This window comes from Apodemus sylvaticus, chromosome 17 (assembly GCF_947179515.1).
Source record: "Apodemus sylvaticus chromosome 17, mApoSyl1.1, whole genome shotgun sequence".
Classification (NCBI taxonomy): Eukaryota; Metazoa; Chordata; class Mammalia; order Rodentia; family Muridae; genus Apodemus; species Apodemus sylvaticus.
The window spans coordinates 72,254,897-72,272,111 of NC_067488.1; the positions used below are offsets into that span (position 1 = coordinate 72,254,897).

The 17,215-nt window shown below is 51.3% G+C and overlaps 1 protein-coding gene across 1 annotated transcript in view; it reads left to right on the forward strand.

The window, feature by feature from the left end:
• Nucleotides 1–321: 321 nt before the first annotated feature.
• Nucleotides 322–17,215, forward strand: part of Vdr (vitamin D receptor) — a 52,563-nt gene continuing 35,669 nt past the window's right edge. Inside the window, exon 1 of the mRNA XM_052161004.1 lies at nucleotides 322–396. The gene's annotated coding sequence lies outside the window, so the exon portion shown is untranslated. The remainder of the gene's footprint in view (nucleotides 397–17,215) is intronic.

Genomic DNA, 17,215 nt, shown 5'->3' on the forward strand with positions numbered 1-17,215 from the left:
GAGACGTCTGCAGTAGATTGGGTAGAACCACGGCGGCGGGGGTGGGTGGTGGATACATCAAGGATCACCATAGGCAGAAACGTGGATTTGCACACACGACTTCATCAAAGACTGTCCCACAGAAGGCAGACGCCTGTGCTGCGCTGTGGCCGGGGGTCCTGGAGCCTCTCACAAGGCAGAGCCTCCAAGGCGACAGTGCAGTGGTTCATTCCAAGGCAAGAAAAGTTTCAGAATTGCAGAGGACTGGACTTAGTGGGCGTGGTCGAGGGGCAGGGCGGTCCGGGGCGGGGCCTTGTGGGGGCGGGGCCAGGTGCTGAGCAGTCTCTGCTTGTCAAAAGGCTGCTGCCGAGCCCGAAGCACCGGGAGCGCCGAGCAGCGTGTCCACCGCCAGACCAGGTGCGGATTGGGGAGCAGAGGGAAGGAGGTCCTGGGTGAGCGGTTAGACCCGGGGCGGGCGTCTGGGGTCTAGAGGTCTGAGCGTCTGGGTGCAAGCAGTGGAGTCCGAGACTCAGAAAACAAAGTTGGCGACTGAGATCCGGGCTGCGGTGCCATGAGGTTGGGACTCTGAGAGGGAACCCAATTCTGAGAAAGCTAAGTTCGTACGAGGCTGGCGAGGGGACAGCCACCTCCGCGGTGCTCAGGCGACTCGGCACAGGAATCCTTCGCTAGGAGGGCGCTCAGCACTGGACAAGACGCGTTTGTTTCTTTCCTTGGACGGGCGCTTTGGCTTGGAGTGGAGGAGTGAGAAGGGAGTGACTGGCTGTCGCAGGTGCTAAGGTCTTTCGAGGTGGAGTGTGTGGAGCCTGTTTATTACCCCGCGGAGCCCATGTGTGATCACCTGTGAGAGTGGAGTGGAATCTTTTAAATGGAGTTTTCTTCGCTTGCCTTTCTAAAGCTGGGTTTCTCTTTCCGGAGAGCCTGTCCACAGATGTCCAGAGGGACTCAGGGGCGAGCATGGAAATTGAGAAAGGGGTTTTTATAGTTTCTGTTTGGAGCGTGAAGGGACTTGGATCCAGGATGAGAATCTAGGTGATCTGCATGTGACCTCCAGGTCCCCTCTCTCCGCTATGACTATCCCCGACCCGAGGCTGAATCTGCCTGGGCTCTGGGAGCCTTGGCTCTCTGAGCCGAAGCCACCCTCCTCCCGCTGCTCCTCCTCGTGCTACTCCTCCTCTTCCTCCTCCTCCTCCTCTTTGTGGTGAGTGAGTCAGCCTCCTGTCTGAGCTCAGCAGCAGTGAGAGGGGCCGGAGCCCAGGCAAGCAGTTGGGCAGGCATTTTCTGGGCATTGCAAAAGTTCCCTTGGACAGAGTTCAGGTCTGCCCCAATGCCCTGAGGAAGGCAAGACGTGTCTTCTTCATGACAGCAGGGGGTGGGGGTGGGGGTGGGGGTGGGGTGTCCGCAGTGGCTGTCTGATGGGCAAGAGATGATTCCGGGAGATGGCCATGAAGAGACAGTGGTTTTGTGGTAAATCTGTACCTCTTCCTATTCTTAAGAACTAGAAGCACATCCCAGTACTGTGGACTTACCAGGTACTGGTTCCCCGTCTACCTTGTCAGGTACCCATCCTGCCTCCTAAGGCAGACATACAAGAGAAATCAGAAGGTTCAGGGAGCAGAAAACGCAAGGAATGCCTTCCCCAGGCTAGGCAGTAAGAGTGGACTTCTGAGGGGCAGAGAGGGGTTGTCTGGACCCAGAACCCTCAACTCTGTGAACTAAGGGTATTTTATATTTGGGGGACCCCTTGAGCAGAAATAGGTGAGCTGGGGCCTCACCCCGTAGCCTTTTCTATCTTGTCTGAGGCCACAGTGACATTGCCTCAAACTGCAAAGAGCAGGAATGCCCAGTCAGTGCTCCTGGTCAGCTGTGACTTGGTTCCTGACCAAGATGGAGGAGGGACTGGGAAAGGAGAGAAAGGGAGAGAGCCAGGCAGCTTAGCCGACCCTCACTCTTTTCCAGGTACAATCCTAAGTGTGTGCCTACCCCAGTGGCCCTGGTGCATTGGGCTCTACTTATTTATAACATGGTCTCTCAGTTTCACCCCTTCCCCACGTCCACCTCTGCACTGATCTCTTGGAGGGACCGAGTCCCTTGGGAACTCCCCGAGACCCCCTGGAGCTCCGCCTTCAGCATTAGGTGTGCAAGCCTCGGCTTTCACTAGAGGGAGGCCTTGGGTCTAAAGAGCTAGACCAAGAAGTCCCAAGACAGGGGAGGGCTTTTCACCCTACACCTTAGGAATTGGCCGAGATCAAGAGGCCAGCAGCCTCTCGGCTGCTATGGTCTAGGCAGCAGCAGGGCAAGGCGGGATGCTAGGATTCCATTCTAATTTGTAGTTGGATAATGGGTTGGGGGGGGCGGGGGTCAAGCTTCTGCTCGCCACTGCTGTGAGTTCCTTTGGGATGCAGGTAGAGGGAATAAAGACATGGCCGTATTCAAGAGCCTTCTGTGTCCCAGCATGGTGGCAGCCCCCTCCCCCAAGGGATGCCAGCAAAGCAGATCCCAGCAGACTAGGTCTCAGCCTCCAAATCAAGCTCCAGGAGGAATGGACCGGCAGCCCTGGCGCTGTTCCCCACCCCCACCCCCACGCTGCTGTTCAGGAGGCTCCGACTGCGCTGAAACCAGCCTGGCAGCAGCTCTAGACTACCAGGACCTCACTTTTAATTACACTTCTCTTCGGTTTGCCCTTAACCTTGTCTCATGTCAGTGCCCGGTGGATACAGGGAAATAAAGTTACTTATGATTTATTATCCGAACTGGGATTCTCATGAGCGAAGGGGGTTTTGTGCTTGGCTATGTCAAGACATAAATCTAAGCCAGGGTCAGCTGGATACCTAATCATCCAAATCCAGGAGAGGTCACACGGAGTGATAAAGAGACAAGCGGGTCGGAAGAGACTTAATGCTGAGGTGAAGGTGGGCAACCTGATCCGGATAGCCCCGACACCCCAGCCTGCTCTCTGGAGTACTCGGCCAATCCCAGTCCTTCCTTAAGGGTAGAATTGCCCCTGGCCACCTTGTCCTGAGTCAGCCCACTCGAAGTGACTTTCTTTTGTCCTTTACTTGTGATTGTCCTTACCTTTGGTTTTTCCCGTGCCACCACAGCTCAGAAAGGGACAAGAAGACATGGCAGCTGTTCTTTAGCTTCCCCAGGAGAACTGGGATAGAGTAAGCTAAGACTCCGGCCGCCTGCTCCCTCTTCCCTGGTTCCTGCAGCTGCTTTCTTGGTCCCGCCAGCTTCCCAGACCTCTGGGGACTCTCGCATGTCCAAAAGAAGTCCCATTCTAATGTGGGTAAACAGCCAGGAAGGGAAGAGTATTTAGATCTCGTCCTTAGACAAAGGGCACAGGTCAATTAGAATCAACATCCAGGAAAATGACAACCAAGACAGGAAGCGGAACTGGGGAGAGGCTACTGAGTCTGGCATAGAACTGCCACCCTTGGATGCTAGCATTTGAGTTTCCTGTCTCTGACTGTTGGAGAAATGGTCCAGGGTGGGGACAGACACATCTTGCTCAACCTAAGCTATAGGCGTTGGTGGCAGAGACAGCATCCTACGGTAGCGACAAGTGGAAGAGAAACTGCCCTCCCCTCTGAGTCCTGGGCCTCGTGCTTCAGATACTCAGGGCAGCCTCTCTGGAGAGTTCCCAGAGGTCGGGCGTGTGAGTGATTAGGGTGTAGGACACCGGGCAGTGGAGCCTCCATGACAGTGGAGTGACTGTTCACTCTGGCAAGCGGGAAGTCATTCCTGCTCATCTCCACTAATGAAAAGAGCAGGAGGGCCCTCTCGGGAAGTCCCGCCTGCCCGCGCACGCCGAGTGTGGAGGTGGTGGGAGGAAGAAGCGGAGGGCGCCGTGAGAGTCTCAGTGTGTGCCACGCTTCTGTGAACCTGCCCTGCAGGTCTCGTGCCAACGAATAAAGTAAGCAGTGTTCCCAGAACCAGATGCCACACAAAGTCTTCATTCTGCACAGGGGAGAGTCCTGTCTTTACAGGGTGTAGGCAGCTGTACCGGTGGGAAAGTGGAGTTTGCGCAGCACCAAGCTCCGGTTCCTGGGAAGATACTGCCTCTTGCTGGCCTTCTGATGCCAAGCTGAACCTTTAAGGTATTCTGCATGGTGTGACATTCCAGACAGTGTGGAGCTCTCAAGCCTTTGCTGGTGACAGGAGCAGTGTGTGCCACCTACTGGTGCTGGAACCATAACTCTAGGAACAGTGGTTCACTGGACACTAGATACCAGATACTATGGACTTAATAGGTACAGCCTCCTGGTGTTAAGAAGGAAGGACTCCTGTGCCCATTCTATAAATGGAAAAACTGAGGCCTAGTGGAGTTGCCACCTGATGACGGAGAGTCAGAACTGCTGAAACCACAGTAGTAACCCCCGGGAACTCTACACCTCCGTGTTCCCAGGGCAGCTGCAGACACTTAGTGCGGTGGCTTCCGTGTTATAGGCTCGTAATCAGTGTTTGTGAGCTGTGGGGTCAGATTTACTCACTAGTTTGAACAAGCTGACCTGAAAGTTAAGTTCCCTTTGGCCAAAGGTTGTTCTGGGGACGGTAGTGTCTCAGAAGGCGCCTTCTGACTTCTATGCCTCTGTTGTGGTCTTGGAGACAAATTCCATCTTAGAAGCATCAAAGAAGCTTAGCATCATCAGACATTGCACAGAATGCAGCAATGCTTAGACGGCTTCGAAGGCAAGAGAAATTCTCTTACTGTTTCCCGTGCTGTGCTAGGTGAATTGGTTGAAGAGGCCACTGTCCCACCAGCTCATCTGAGCTCCTCTCCCTTATCTGGCCCTACCCTGCTCGTCTGTCTGTTTTAGGCTCCTGACCCCAGCTAGCTTTCCTACAGAAATGGACTCTTGCCTGTTCTGAGGTCTCCAGTCAGGCCCTGTGCTGAGCTCCTGAGTTCCTTTACACGTTTCCTCTTGACGTTAACACGTGACAGTGTCCTCCAGCATGCAGTAGAGGCTTTGAGGCTGGGCTAGCAGCTGGGAAGAATGGATTTGTCACATTTTAAGTAATGACCTTGGGGGCAGATTAATTCTTTTTTAAATTTAATTAATTTATTTTTTTATTTATTCAATTTACATCCAGCTAACTGGCCCTACCCGGTCACCCCCTCCCACAACCCCTTTCCCCATCCACATCCTCTTCTCTGAGTGGGTGGGGGTCCCCTGGGTATCCCCCTAGCCTGGCACTTCAAGGCTCTGCAAGACTTGGAACTTCCTCTCCCACTGAAGGCAGCCCAGCTAGAACATATTCCATGTATAGTACAGGCAACAGCCTCTGGGATAGCTACCATTCCAGTTGTTTGGGACCCGGGGGCAAATTTCTTAATCCCTCCAAACTCCTGTTTTTTATCAGTAAACTGAGCTGCAGAGTTGTTCAGAATTAGCAGAGTAAAGTCAAGTGCCCAGCGCGGAAAAGACTTCTGAAAGGCTCCTACAGTCACTCAGTAGACATGGGCTAAGACTTACACTGGAAACTTAACAGCAAAAAGAAAGATTATCATGAATGTTTCTAAGTTGATAGCACATGGGAGGAGGGAGGAGAAACTGAGGCAGGGATGTAAAACAACAACAATCCAAATTGATAGCACAGAAACCCATTAGGAAAGATCCTGTGGGACCTCAGGAATGGCTGTCCTAGCATCTGGCTAAATGCAGATTTGGCAAACTGGTTTCTCATTCTGCCGTGGGTGAGACAAGGAACCTGGGCGCTGCAGAGCCTCTGTTGACTGCCATCCTTCTATTGTCTTTTGTTTTGTTTGTTCTGTTTTTTTTTAATTGAGAAATAATATATCATTTAAGAGTATAAAACATGCTTTCAGATGTTATGCAACTATACTAACCACCCAAGTTAGGAGTAGAGCATTTATTTTTTTAAAGTATATATGTGGTGTGTCTGGGCTGACAAGAAGGATCACGGGAAAACGGCGCTTGCTGCCAGGACTGACAAACTGAGTTCATATGGCAGAATCCATATGGCAGAAGGGGACAAGTGATTCCCGTGAGCAGTCCACTGGCATGCACATTTATGTTGCTGTGGTGAACACACATGCACACACAATTAATTAATAATGAAAAAAGATTTAATGTGTGTACCTGTGTGTATGTGTGTGTCTGTGCCTATGTCTGTGTGCTGTGTGTCTATGTGTAGGCGTGTAGGCCACGGGACGACCTTAGGTGTTAACCTTGGGAACACCATCCACTCCTGGGAGCTCATCAGTTAAGTTAGACTGGCAGTGAGCCTCAGGGGTCTGCCTGTCTGTACCTCCGACTTTGGGATTACAGCTCCCCGACACTCAGAGATCCAACTAGGTCTTCCTGCTTGGTGGGGCAAGCAGTTTACCAACTGTGCCTTCTCTCCAGACCATACAGTCTCTTAAACAGCCCCTGGCCTTGCTGTGGTTACCAGAGCCCTCTCGTTCTCCCCCAGGGCAAGGTAAGTTAGGTCTTGTTATTCCTTGCTTTCTTTTATACATTTTCACATGTGTTTTTTGAGATAGTGTGTGGTGCTGGGTCGCACGGCGTCAAGGTTTTTACACACCATTCTCTGTCACATGCTTTTCCGAGGGACCTATGAGCTCTTCCACGTTGACACACACTAGTTAGCACTGCGATCAAGCATTCCATTGGGGAAATGCCACACTTTGTATGTCCCCCCTCTTGTGGACAGCCCTCCGCATTGTTTCCAACTCAGGGCTACTGTGAATGACACCATGCTCGTCTCCTGTTTCGTCTAATGCTATCCCTGGTTCACATAGGATCCCATGTTTATAGTCAATATTAAAAAGCAAACAGAACAGAACTCAAAATTCCCTCTGGTTGTAGATGAAAGGTCCCTTTCCCCCCCCAAAGGTTTGTTTATTTATTATATATAAGCACACTGTAACTGTTTTCAGACACACCAGAAGAGGGCATCAGATCTCAGTATGGATGGTTGTGAGCCATTGTGTGGTTGCTGGGACTTGAACTCAGGGGAAGAGCAGTCAGTGCTCTTAACCCCTGAGCCATCTCTCCAGCCCAGACAAGTCCCTTTCTTCCTCCTGGTTTTCAATACTCAATATTGACTTTGTCTCCAAAATGACAGAACTGTTCTAGACAAGTTTATGCAGTCACTGTTAGCTACCGTGGTATCATCATGGTCCTGGCTTCTGGCTGGTGGGTGTGCTTGTCCGAGGCACTGTGGATAGGTGGACCAGGCATTCTATGACCTCTGTGCCTGACCTCTAAGTATGATTGAAATCTTATCTTTCTGGCCTTTGGTCAGCAACAGACGAGGAATCCCTCCCAAGTCTGCCTGCTTGCCAGCACTTCACGACTTTTCAGTTCATCCCAGAGTCTAGCGCTAGCTCCAAGCCTATGCTAGATGCTCGAGCAATACCTACAGAGTTGCATTTTTGTCAAATGGTTTGGGGAAAGCACACATTGTTCCTTGGATGTAAATTTTTACACAGAGACACAGAATGTGTGAACCATCTGCCTTAGCTACTTGTACGCAGCACTGAGGCTGGGGTTACGATGGGATTCCTTAGAGGGCTTCTAAGCTCCTCGAGACGCCAGGAAAGAGAGACACTCCACTGGTCAATTGTGCAGAGTCTGACCTTGTTTCTTTAGCTTTCTCGACTTGTCTAGTCTCGGAAGCAGCCGGAGGGCTGAGGTGGGGGTGCTGAGAAGTTAGTTGCCAGAGGGCTGAGGTGGGGGTGCTGAGAAGTTAGTTGCCGGAGGGCTGAGGTGGGGGTGCTGAGAAGTTAGTTGCCACAGGGAAAGGGGCCCAGTGTTCTTTCTCAGTGTTGACCAGCCTGCCCGGGGATACTGAGGGAAGGGGTTATTGAGAGCCCAGCATCCCGGTAGATACATAAGCAGTCAGCTGCCCACCTAGACACCCACCCACCTGCCCACCCGACTAAAGAATGTGGCTGGCTGGGCAGTTGCAAGGGCCACCCTAGCTGTCAGTCAAGTCTGTAATTACAGCAGCCAGTCCGTGCCTGTCGAGTCCCAGGGCAGACAAGTACCTGTGCCTTGAGCCTCCCTCACCTTGGATGCCAGGCCCAAGCCAGGCTTAACTAAAGCCAGGTCCTGACTATCTTCTCCCCATGCTGCCCACACCCCCGACTCCACCCACTGTCTCTCCCGACAGCAACCTTTGACCCTTATGAGGTTAGCCTATTATATAATAGCTGAAAGTCATGGTAACCAAAGGTTAGTAAAACTTAGCATGTCCCAGGCACTATATCAAATGTTTTTTATACCTTTTCCCCCCCTTGCTTATGACTCCCTGATTTATGAAGAGGAAATGGAGATTCAAAGGGATTAAGAGGTTGGCTTTCCTGCCCAAAGTCATTAAGTTACTACGAAAGAACCAGTACTTCAATTATGGCCTTACTAAACTCTAGAGGAGCCTCTTCCCACGGCAGCTCTCTTCTGTAGAGGAGGTCGTTCAGCTCAGACCTCAGATTCCCCTCCCCTTCTTGTTCACGAGAGGGCTGGAAACAGGATGGGGAGATGGCCGGTGGGGTCTGGCCAGGGTGAGCAGGGCAGCTTCAAGCTGGCTGGGAGGTGCTGCAAAACACCTTCGGGGCAGAGTTCTTTGTTCCAAATGGCTCTGAATTTCCGGCCTTGTGCCAGGGATGGGAAGTTACCTTTGCCCAGCCTATTTGGCAAGCACATGCATATCTTGGGTGCCACGATGTTGAGGAGTGGAGGGGGGGGCTGCCTCAGGTAAAATTCCATCTTAATGAACTCCACCTGAGATCTGAGGCCTTTGTTACAGCCCCACTGCACCCTGGGAAACTGGAGGTGAAGGGAAATAATTCAAGTTAGGTGTCTCCTAAGAAGGTTCCCGGATGTCCTGATTCTGGGAAAAGAGAAAGAATTAAATCCATAACAGAATCCCCTCGAATGGCAAACGGCTGAGGAGTTGAGGGCAGGCCTGGGTGAGGAGGTCGTGGACCTTACGGTGTGGGGACTATGTGTTCAGATGCGTATTCCTTCTCTCTACTATGAGCCCCAATAACAGATCCCATCCCAGAAAAGTCTGGACTCAACACAGGGTCCTAGAGCATCCCAGAGTCACCCAGATAAGGCTTGTGAGATACAAACACCTTTGTGTGTAGACAGATCGAGTATGCCAAGCCACAAAGGCATGGTGAAGGATAGCTGTTTACACGATTACATTATCTTTAAAAGCTGGGCTGAAGTTTAGGTGAATCCCCCACAGTGATTATACCCATTGGGCACAGTCACCAGCACCTAAATTGACTGGTCAGGTGCCGTGTGCCAGACACGGGACCGAGCAATTGTCCCAAATTAGCCCATGGACTCCTCACAGGCTTAGAAGGTGTGGGCTGTGATTTCTCTCTTCTCACAGATAAGGAAACAGAAGCCGAGAGAGAGTGCGGGCAATTGTGAGGGCAACCAGTACAAGGGAGGGACCAGGGACTGGGCCCAGCCAGGTAGCCAGCCGTAGGCTGGTCCCAGAGCCGAGCCGCTGCTCTTCCAGCTGTGTTGAGGGCTGGTGCAGGGGCCAAGGCTGGAGAGTAAAGCTGGAGGGGGTCAGGTGAGATGGACTGAAGGACTTCCGGATAACATTCAGATGGGCCCACTGTAGGCCTGCGAGGGCGCTGCCGGAGCTCCAGGCCAGAGTGCCCTCATGACCCAGTCAGGTTTTGATAGCAAGCTGGACATGCTAAACATGTAGAGTTTTGTTTGTCCTGTTTTTAAGTGAAATCTACCCACCTCTCCCCGCCCCTCTTTCTTATTTTCTTTAATGCACGTGGGGAATGAGGTTATGCGTCTGTGTGTGTGTGTGTGTGCACGTGCGCGTGCATGTGTGTGGGTCAGAGGTCAATCTCAAATGTCTTCCTCTGTCCCTCCTACACCTGCTTTGTTGAGACGTTATCTCTGACTCTCCAGGATTACAAGCTCAACACCCGCCATGCTGGCTTTATGTGAGAGCTAAGGATCCAAACGTTGGTACTTACGCCTATTTTATATCAGTTGAAATCTGTTTTTAAAAATAATATTTGTTTTGTTTTGTTTTGTTTAGTAGGGGGAGTTGGAGGCAGGGTTCAAGACAGGGTTTCACCATGTAGCCCTGGCTGTCCTAGAACTCAATCTGTAGACCAGGCTGGCCTCGAACTCACAGAGATCTGCCTGTTTCTGGGATTAAGGAAGTGCGTCGCGGTCACCCAGCTGATAATGAATTTTTAAAACTTGCAGTCTCTGATGGTGAGGGGTAGGCAACAGAGCACAGGGCCTCCTGAGGCCTTCTAGGCTCTCTGGCGCGCTCTGCTACTTTATTTTAGCAGGTGTGTGCTGCACAGAGTAAGGTGAGGGAAACCTCTCCCTGGAGGAGTAGAGGCTGGAACCCCGGGTGGTGAGTGATCAAGAGAGAATTCAGGCGACACCCAGAGTTCCTCCATTTCCCCCTCCCTGTCTTTCAACCTCCCCTCTGCTATCTCTCCACTCAGTGATCCCCCGCGAGCATTAGAGAGAAAGTCACTAAGAGAAAGTTTTTTAAACGCAACAGCTAATGTTTCTACCGATGGAGCATGACAATTTTTATTACACGTTTGGAAGTGTTTTATCTCAGCCAATTCAACGGTCGCGTGAGATTTGTATAGTTTTCTTGAGACTCGATGTAGAACAAGAGCTACGCATGGAGACCTGCCATCCCTGGCCCTCACACGGCCGGGCCGGACTGTCACTTTCCACCCTGCCGTCAGGTGGTGGCAGGTGGCAGCAGGCGCTGATAGACAGTCGTGACTGAGTTCTGCTGATTACTGAGTTGCTACGTCTCTTTAAAGCCTGGTTCCGGAGGCAGTAGGCAGGGGGCAAATGAAAAGCTCTTAAGAGGTTGGTGGCCCATGGCCAGCTTCTACCCCCACTGCCTGTCACCCTGAGCTAAAAGCCGGGCAGAAAATAGCTCACTCGGGGAAATTATTTTTGTCCCTGTTAAACTTCAATCCAGAATCCGGCTGCAGGGCTGTTTTTCAGGTCAGGAGGAGTTCTGGGACAGAAGGGGAAAGCAGTGGATGGAGGGGTCACCCACCTCTCCTCCCAGGGGCAGCAAGGGCCGTGGCCACTGGCCTAGTGTGGAAAGCTGCACACCGGATGCTCAGTTGGCAGCGGCTCCAGGTACACAGTGAAGCTGGCCTGGGTAGGGAAGCTGGTAGTGGGAGAGCATGGTTGCTCGTCATCACCTCCGATCTGCAGACCCTGCTTCCGGGGGACAGCGGGCATAGGGGCGTGGCGGGGGCGTGGCTAAGCACACCTTGCTTTTGGCTCTAGGCCTTTATGGATTCAGGTCCTGAGCTCTTTGTTTTGATGGCAAATTGAAGACTGGGGGCGTTCCGCCTCATGGGGGGGGGTGTCTACTGCTCAGGGGGAAGCTGACCACTGAGCCACCTTCTGCTTAGGACCCTGCCTGTGGGCTGCAGGTTCCTGACTACCAGAAGAGAGAAAAACCTCTCAACCCTTCTTCCAAGACCCAGGGGTTAACTCCTCCTCTCTCCTGAGGCAGCATTTATTAAAAGCTGTCCTGGGCAGGAGAGATGGGTCAGCGGTTAAGAGCACTGAGTGCTCTTCCAAAGGTCCTGAGTTCGACTCCCAACAACCACATGGTGGCTCACAACCATCTGTAATGGGTCTGATGCTCTCTTTTGTGTCTGAAGACAGCTACAGTGTACTCATATAAATAAATAAATCTTAAAAAAGAAAAAAAAAAAGCTGTCCTATGAGTCAAATCTACTCCATCTCCCTCTGCCAGGGTTTACCAGAGAAAACCAAAGAAGATGATGCCCAATGGGCAGGAGCTGGGCAAGGATCTTTCCTACCACCTAGTGGCCTTGGGATCCACCCCAATAGTGTTTGGCCCAATACATTAAGTTCAAGCATTGTTTTCCCTTGGAACTTGGAGGGTAAGGTGAGGTTTGGGTGCGGACCGCCAGTGAGTTTGGACATCTGGTCTCAATGCGGGTTGGCATTTGCTTTTAGACAGCTTCCACCCCTTCCACCCCGTGACGTCAGTTGTTTGTGAACGCTGTATATTTTCACACCCAGCCCCTTCCTTAATGTGATCCTGGCAACAAGGAGGTGCCTTGTTGGCCAAGAGGACAGGGTAGGCTGAGAGGCCTAGCAAAGGCAGATTTGGAGTTCTGGAAACTGGGAGGTCGCTGCCCGTACTGTGCCTGGCAACCATATCTTGCCACCCTGGACAACTTTATGAATGGAAGAAGAGTTGACTGGGATGTGGAGCTGCCTTTTCTCTAGCTTCTGTCCACCCTTGTTAAATCATTTGTTCTTTCGATAATCTCTCATGAAACCTTTTTTTTTTTTTTTTTTTTTTTTTGGCCTCGAGCCGGGCTGCGATGTTCTAGCACTCTCTCTCCTTTGCCTCACCCTCGAAGCTCAGTGACTAACGTCTCTATGAGAATTCCCCCAGGGCTCTGGGTCTGTACCACATCCCGTGGAGACGAGGCCAGGGCCTCCCCTGAGTGGTTTTGTCCTTTCTTGTACTTACCACCTGCAGCATGTCACCCTCAACCAAGGGGTCCTGTTTGTCATCCCCTGAGGACCATAAGCTTCAAGAAGGCCCAGAGCTACATCTTGTTCATCATACACTTCCAGCTTCTAGGGCGAGCTTTGCTTTGTAGTGGGTGCTAAGGCTAGGCAGAGGTCACCATCAAAGACTGAGCAGCAGCTGGGGAGATGGCTCAGCGGTGGAATGATTGTGTGGCCTGCTCAAGTTCAGGCCTCAGTCCAGACGTCAGGTAATGGAAGCCGGCGTCCACCACTGTGAGGCCAAGAAGAGATGCCACTGCCCCCAATACCATAGGTGCCCAAAGGGATCTACACACAGGGGTGACAAGGGCCCAAGCAAACGAACGTACAGTGGGTGCCTCGGTCAGGGTTGCTATTCCTGCGCAAACATCATGACCAAGAAGCAAGTTGGGGAGGAAAGGGTTTATTCAACTTACATTTCCACACAGCTGCGCATCACCAAAGGAAGTCAGGACTGGGACTCAAGCAGGTCAGGAAGCAGGAGCTGATGCAGAGGCCATGGAGGGGTGCTGCTTATTGGCTTGCTCAGCCTGCTCTCTTATAGAACCGAAGACCACCAGCCCAGGGATGGTACCACCCATAAGGCGCCCTCTCCACTTGATCAATAATTGAGAAAAGGTCTGAGAGCTGGATCTCATGGAAGCATTTCATCAAGGGAGGCTCCTTTCTCTGTGATAACCCCAGCCTGCGTCGAGTTGACTCATAAAACCAGCCAGCACAGGAGGGGGTTCTGACCAACACTGGGTTCTCAGTTGGTGCTGCTGGGGTGACTGCTTGTGTCCTCTGAGGCTGAGGCTCTCCCACTTGGCCTAGGCCTTGAGAAGCAGCATGGACACATGGGGACACCTCTCTTCCCTAAGAACCCAGAAGATAGAGAGGACGCCTTATGGTAAGTTGGTCCCTTGTGAGAACTGGACCTTGTCAACCCTGCTTATCTCAGAGAAGCCTAGAGCCTCTCACTGATTCCAGCACAGCCTCAGAACCTGTCCCACCTAGAATTAATGGAAAGCCAGTGAGGGTCTCACTACAGGTCCTCTTACAGGACCTTCCAAGACCTGAGGAAGCCAGGGTTTCAGGGTACCACATCTCTGACTGTCATCTCCCAGTTCCAGGCCCTGGCACCTGCCTCCCCTGTGTTCCTATACACAGTGGTGAGCATGAGCAGGGTGAAGGCCTCCTGTGTCCTCTTAACAGATAGGAGGACAGCTGTGGGACTGCCATGAACTCAGACCCTCTGCAGTGAGGACAGAGGTGTGAAAGGGGACAGATGGCACATTATAGGCCAGGGGTTAGTCATGAGTAACAACCGGGAAACCACAAGCATTATCTTCCTTATGGAGAGAGCCTAGACATGCAGGCCAGTTTCTCTGCTGATTTAGAGAGAGAGAAATGACCCATTTCCCTCCACTCTGAGAAGCTAGTGTTCTGTAAGCCGTGGCAAGTGCATGGACTGGCTGGTTGTCTATGTAGCCCGGCAAATGCGTGACTTCCTGAGCACCATCTGGGATGGAGATGTTAGGATGGAGGTAGGATTCCTGCCCTCCCCAGTTTAGGCCTGCAGCCCTCTCATTCTTCTGACTGATCTGGCAAGCACAGCTCTGTGGTGATGGCCTCTCGGGCCTCTCCTCTGGTCCTCACAGCAGACCCAACGTCCACTGTTTGTGGACGAGCAACCAGGAGAGGTCACTGAGGGACAGGGATTGAATCGTGAACAGTCATGTCGAGCTGACTTTAGAGGCCAGACTGCCAGTGTCTTAGAACTCACAAGGACCTGCAGTATTACCTTGTCACTGATGTAAAGAGGATCTGAGTGACAGAAAAGGCATCAGTCTCAGCAGGAAATAAGAATAAGAAACCTGGCCAGGGTCAACTAGGGCAGGGAGCGTAGGACCTCCAAGCATTCAAGCACTCTTCCTGAGCTCCGGTGACCCAGCCTCCAGGACTTCGCCAGCATCCCAGCCTGGAGAGAGAGGCACAGGGCACCGAAAGCCGGGCTTGGAGACGCCTTGTGTAGCCCTGGCTGTCCTGAACTGGCTCTATAGACCAGGCTATCCTCAAACTTACAGATAACCACCTTCCTCTGCCTCCCAACTGCAGGGATTAAAGGAGTGCACAGCGGCCTTCACCCCACCAGGGGATGTCTCAAAAGAAAAAACATTGTATCTACCGTGAAAAAACATTGTATCTACTTGCCGGTGAATTTTTCAAAAAAACAAAGGCCCATTTAGCTCTCAGCTATATCAGCAATTGCAGGCTTGGATACTCACAGGAGTCTGGATTTCCCTATATGCTTGGGGTTATCCCAATTTTTATTTCTTGACCTCCAAGTCACTGGGAAGAAATCCCCCTTGTCCCACCAACTATACTAGATATCCCTGAGCAACGCTCCCATTGATATTCCAGGAAGGCCCGCCCACATGGAGGAAGATCAGGCCAGGTGTACTTTCTTTCCATCTCAGTGGCTTCTAGCAATATTGATTCCTCGTCCTCTGGCTACGAAGGCAGTAGCAAGTGCGTAGACCTCATGCACTTTCTATTTCACAGTATTTGTTGTGCGAGCGGGATTGATATTGATTGATATTGATCGGTCACGACATTGTTATCTGGGCTTTTAGAGGAACCTTCAAAGAACGAACCCCATCCAATGGCTCATTATCCTTAGGCCTTACAGGGGGGTAGTGAGGAAACACACTCTGGTGCTATAAATAAGTCTCTTTCCTTCTGAGGGCCTTAGTTTCCCTCAGCTGTCAAACCCCAGAGATTGGCTTTGCGTCTTGTCTGACTCCCTGTGTGCTCTGCCAGCCCCCGGGGGGGGGGGGGCTGCCCACGCTCTCCAGCAGTAATGGGGCCTCCTGCTTGTTACCCGGAGAGCAGTAATCAGCCCAGAAATCTTGTTGACAAAGCTGAGGGCAGCATTTCCACTGGAAAAAAAAAAGCAGCTTGCAGGAATAATTGTTGCTGATAAGAAGTGGAAATCCACCTAGCAAGCTGTGTGTCTCCTGTGGCATCGCCTGGGGCCTCCCAGCTCTGAATTTTGCCCCATTCTGAGACAACTCGGCGTGATAGGACTATCAGCCAAGAGATTCTTGGAAAATGAGAATTTGTGCCTAGTTTCTATGGCCTGACTCTCTAACCGTTGATGCTGTCGGGTACCAGGTCATGACTGTGAAAGGTTCTCAGAGATGTATATCAGAGATAGATGTTCTCAAAATGGCTGATTAGGAACCACCTCGAAGGGTAGACTTCCTGTCAGCTGCTGGGGCCGTCAGCCACTGGATTTACTATTCTTCAGTTAGAGGTTAAATATGTTTAGTAAGCATAATAAATGTGCTTAGGTGCTGCTGTGCTGAGAACAGAGGCAGCAGACTGTTGTGGTTGGAGCACAGGCAGCCGCACTGCACACACTTTTGCCAGCTCCTTCCCTCCCACAGAGGCAGACACAGTCTCACAGCCTCGCCCTTGTAGAAATCATGAGCTTACCCAGGATCGATGAAATTGAAATCAGCCTAGAGTTTCCTACCTCTCCACCCCTCAGCTGCCCCATTCACACCATTACACTGTAGGTTGTGTTGTTTGCTGTCTGGTTGGCAGAAAAGTCACCTCTTCTAATTGCACAATGATCCCATGTGGCGGCCCCTCTAAACCCTCTGAAAGACGCTGACCCAGCATGGCAGTTGAAACCTACGTGGCTTCTGTGCATAATGAGCTTTCTAAAACTCATCCAGAGAGCAAATTAGCATGAGAGACGTATCTTCTTTTTCACTAAAACCGACTGGAATGTTCTAGAAAGGCACTAAGATGGTTGGGTTAGGTGGTAGTAGCTCACCTTTGCTTTCTATTCCTTTCTTTTCTTTCTTTCTTTCTTTTCTTTTCTCTTTCTTTTTCTTTCTTTCTTTCTTTCTTTCTTTCTTTCTTTCTTTCTTTCTCTTTCTTTTTTTTTTTTTTTTTTTAGTTTTTTCGAGACAGGGTTTCTCTGTGTAGTCCTGGCTGTCCTGGAACTCACTCTGTAGACCAGGCTGGCCTCAAACTCAGAAATCCTCCTGCCTCTGCCTTCCAAGTGCTGGGATTACAGGCGTGCACCACCACTGTCCAGCAGTAGCTCACCTTTCAATGCTGAGATTTTTCTGGCACAACTGGTAACCATGGGGGCTCCATGTTGACAATTGCAGCCTCCATAAGGTATTTTGCAGTCTTTTTCATTCTCAGTCAGTCTACACACGTAGGGGAGGGGCAGTGAGCAAGAGGTAACTTAGATGCGGTCCACTTGGACAGCACCTTCTTTTCCCCTATCTCACTCTGCACCCCAACCCTGACCCTGCTTCTTCTAGGAGGTAATGCTGAGATGGGTCTAGACAAAGAAAGTGGGGTGTGGGGGGGGTAAGGCAGAAGTAAGAGTGTCACAGTGACTGGCCCTGATACTGCTAAGCCTACCTAGGTGACAAGTTAGAAAGGACATACACAGCTCATCCTGGACACAGAAAGATGGTAAAAATTAAAATTAAGAAAATGGGAAAAACACAAGTCCATGTGCAGAGTTCTTAGCAAGCATATAGGCCTGCTTACCCCACAGGAGTGCGCCATGCGGTTCTCTCTGTAAGTGTGAATGTCAGGAAGAGGGATTCTCTCCCCTCTGGGGAAACAACTTGGTTTCT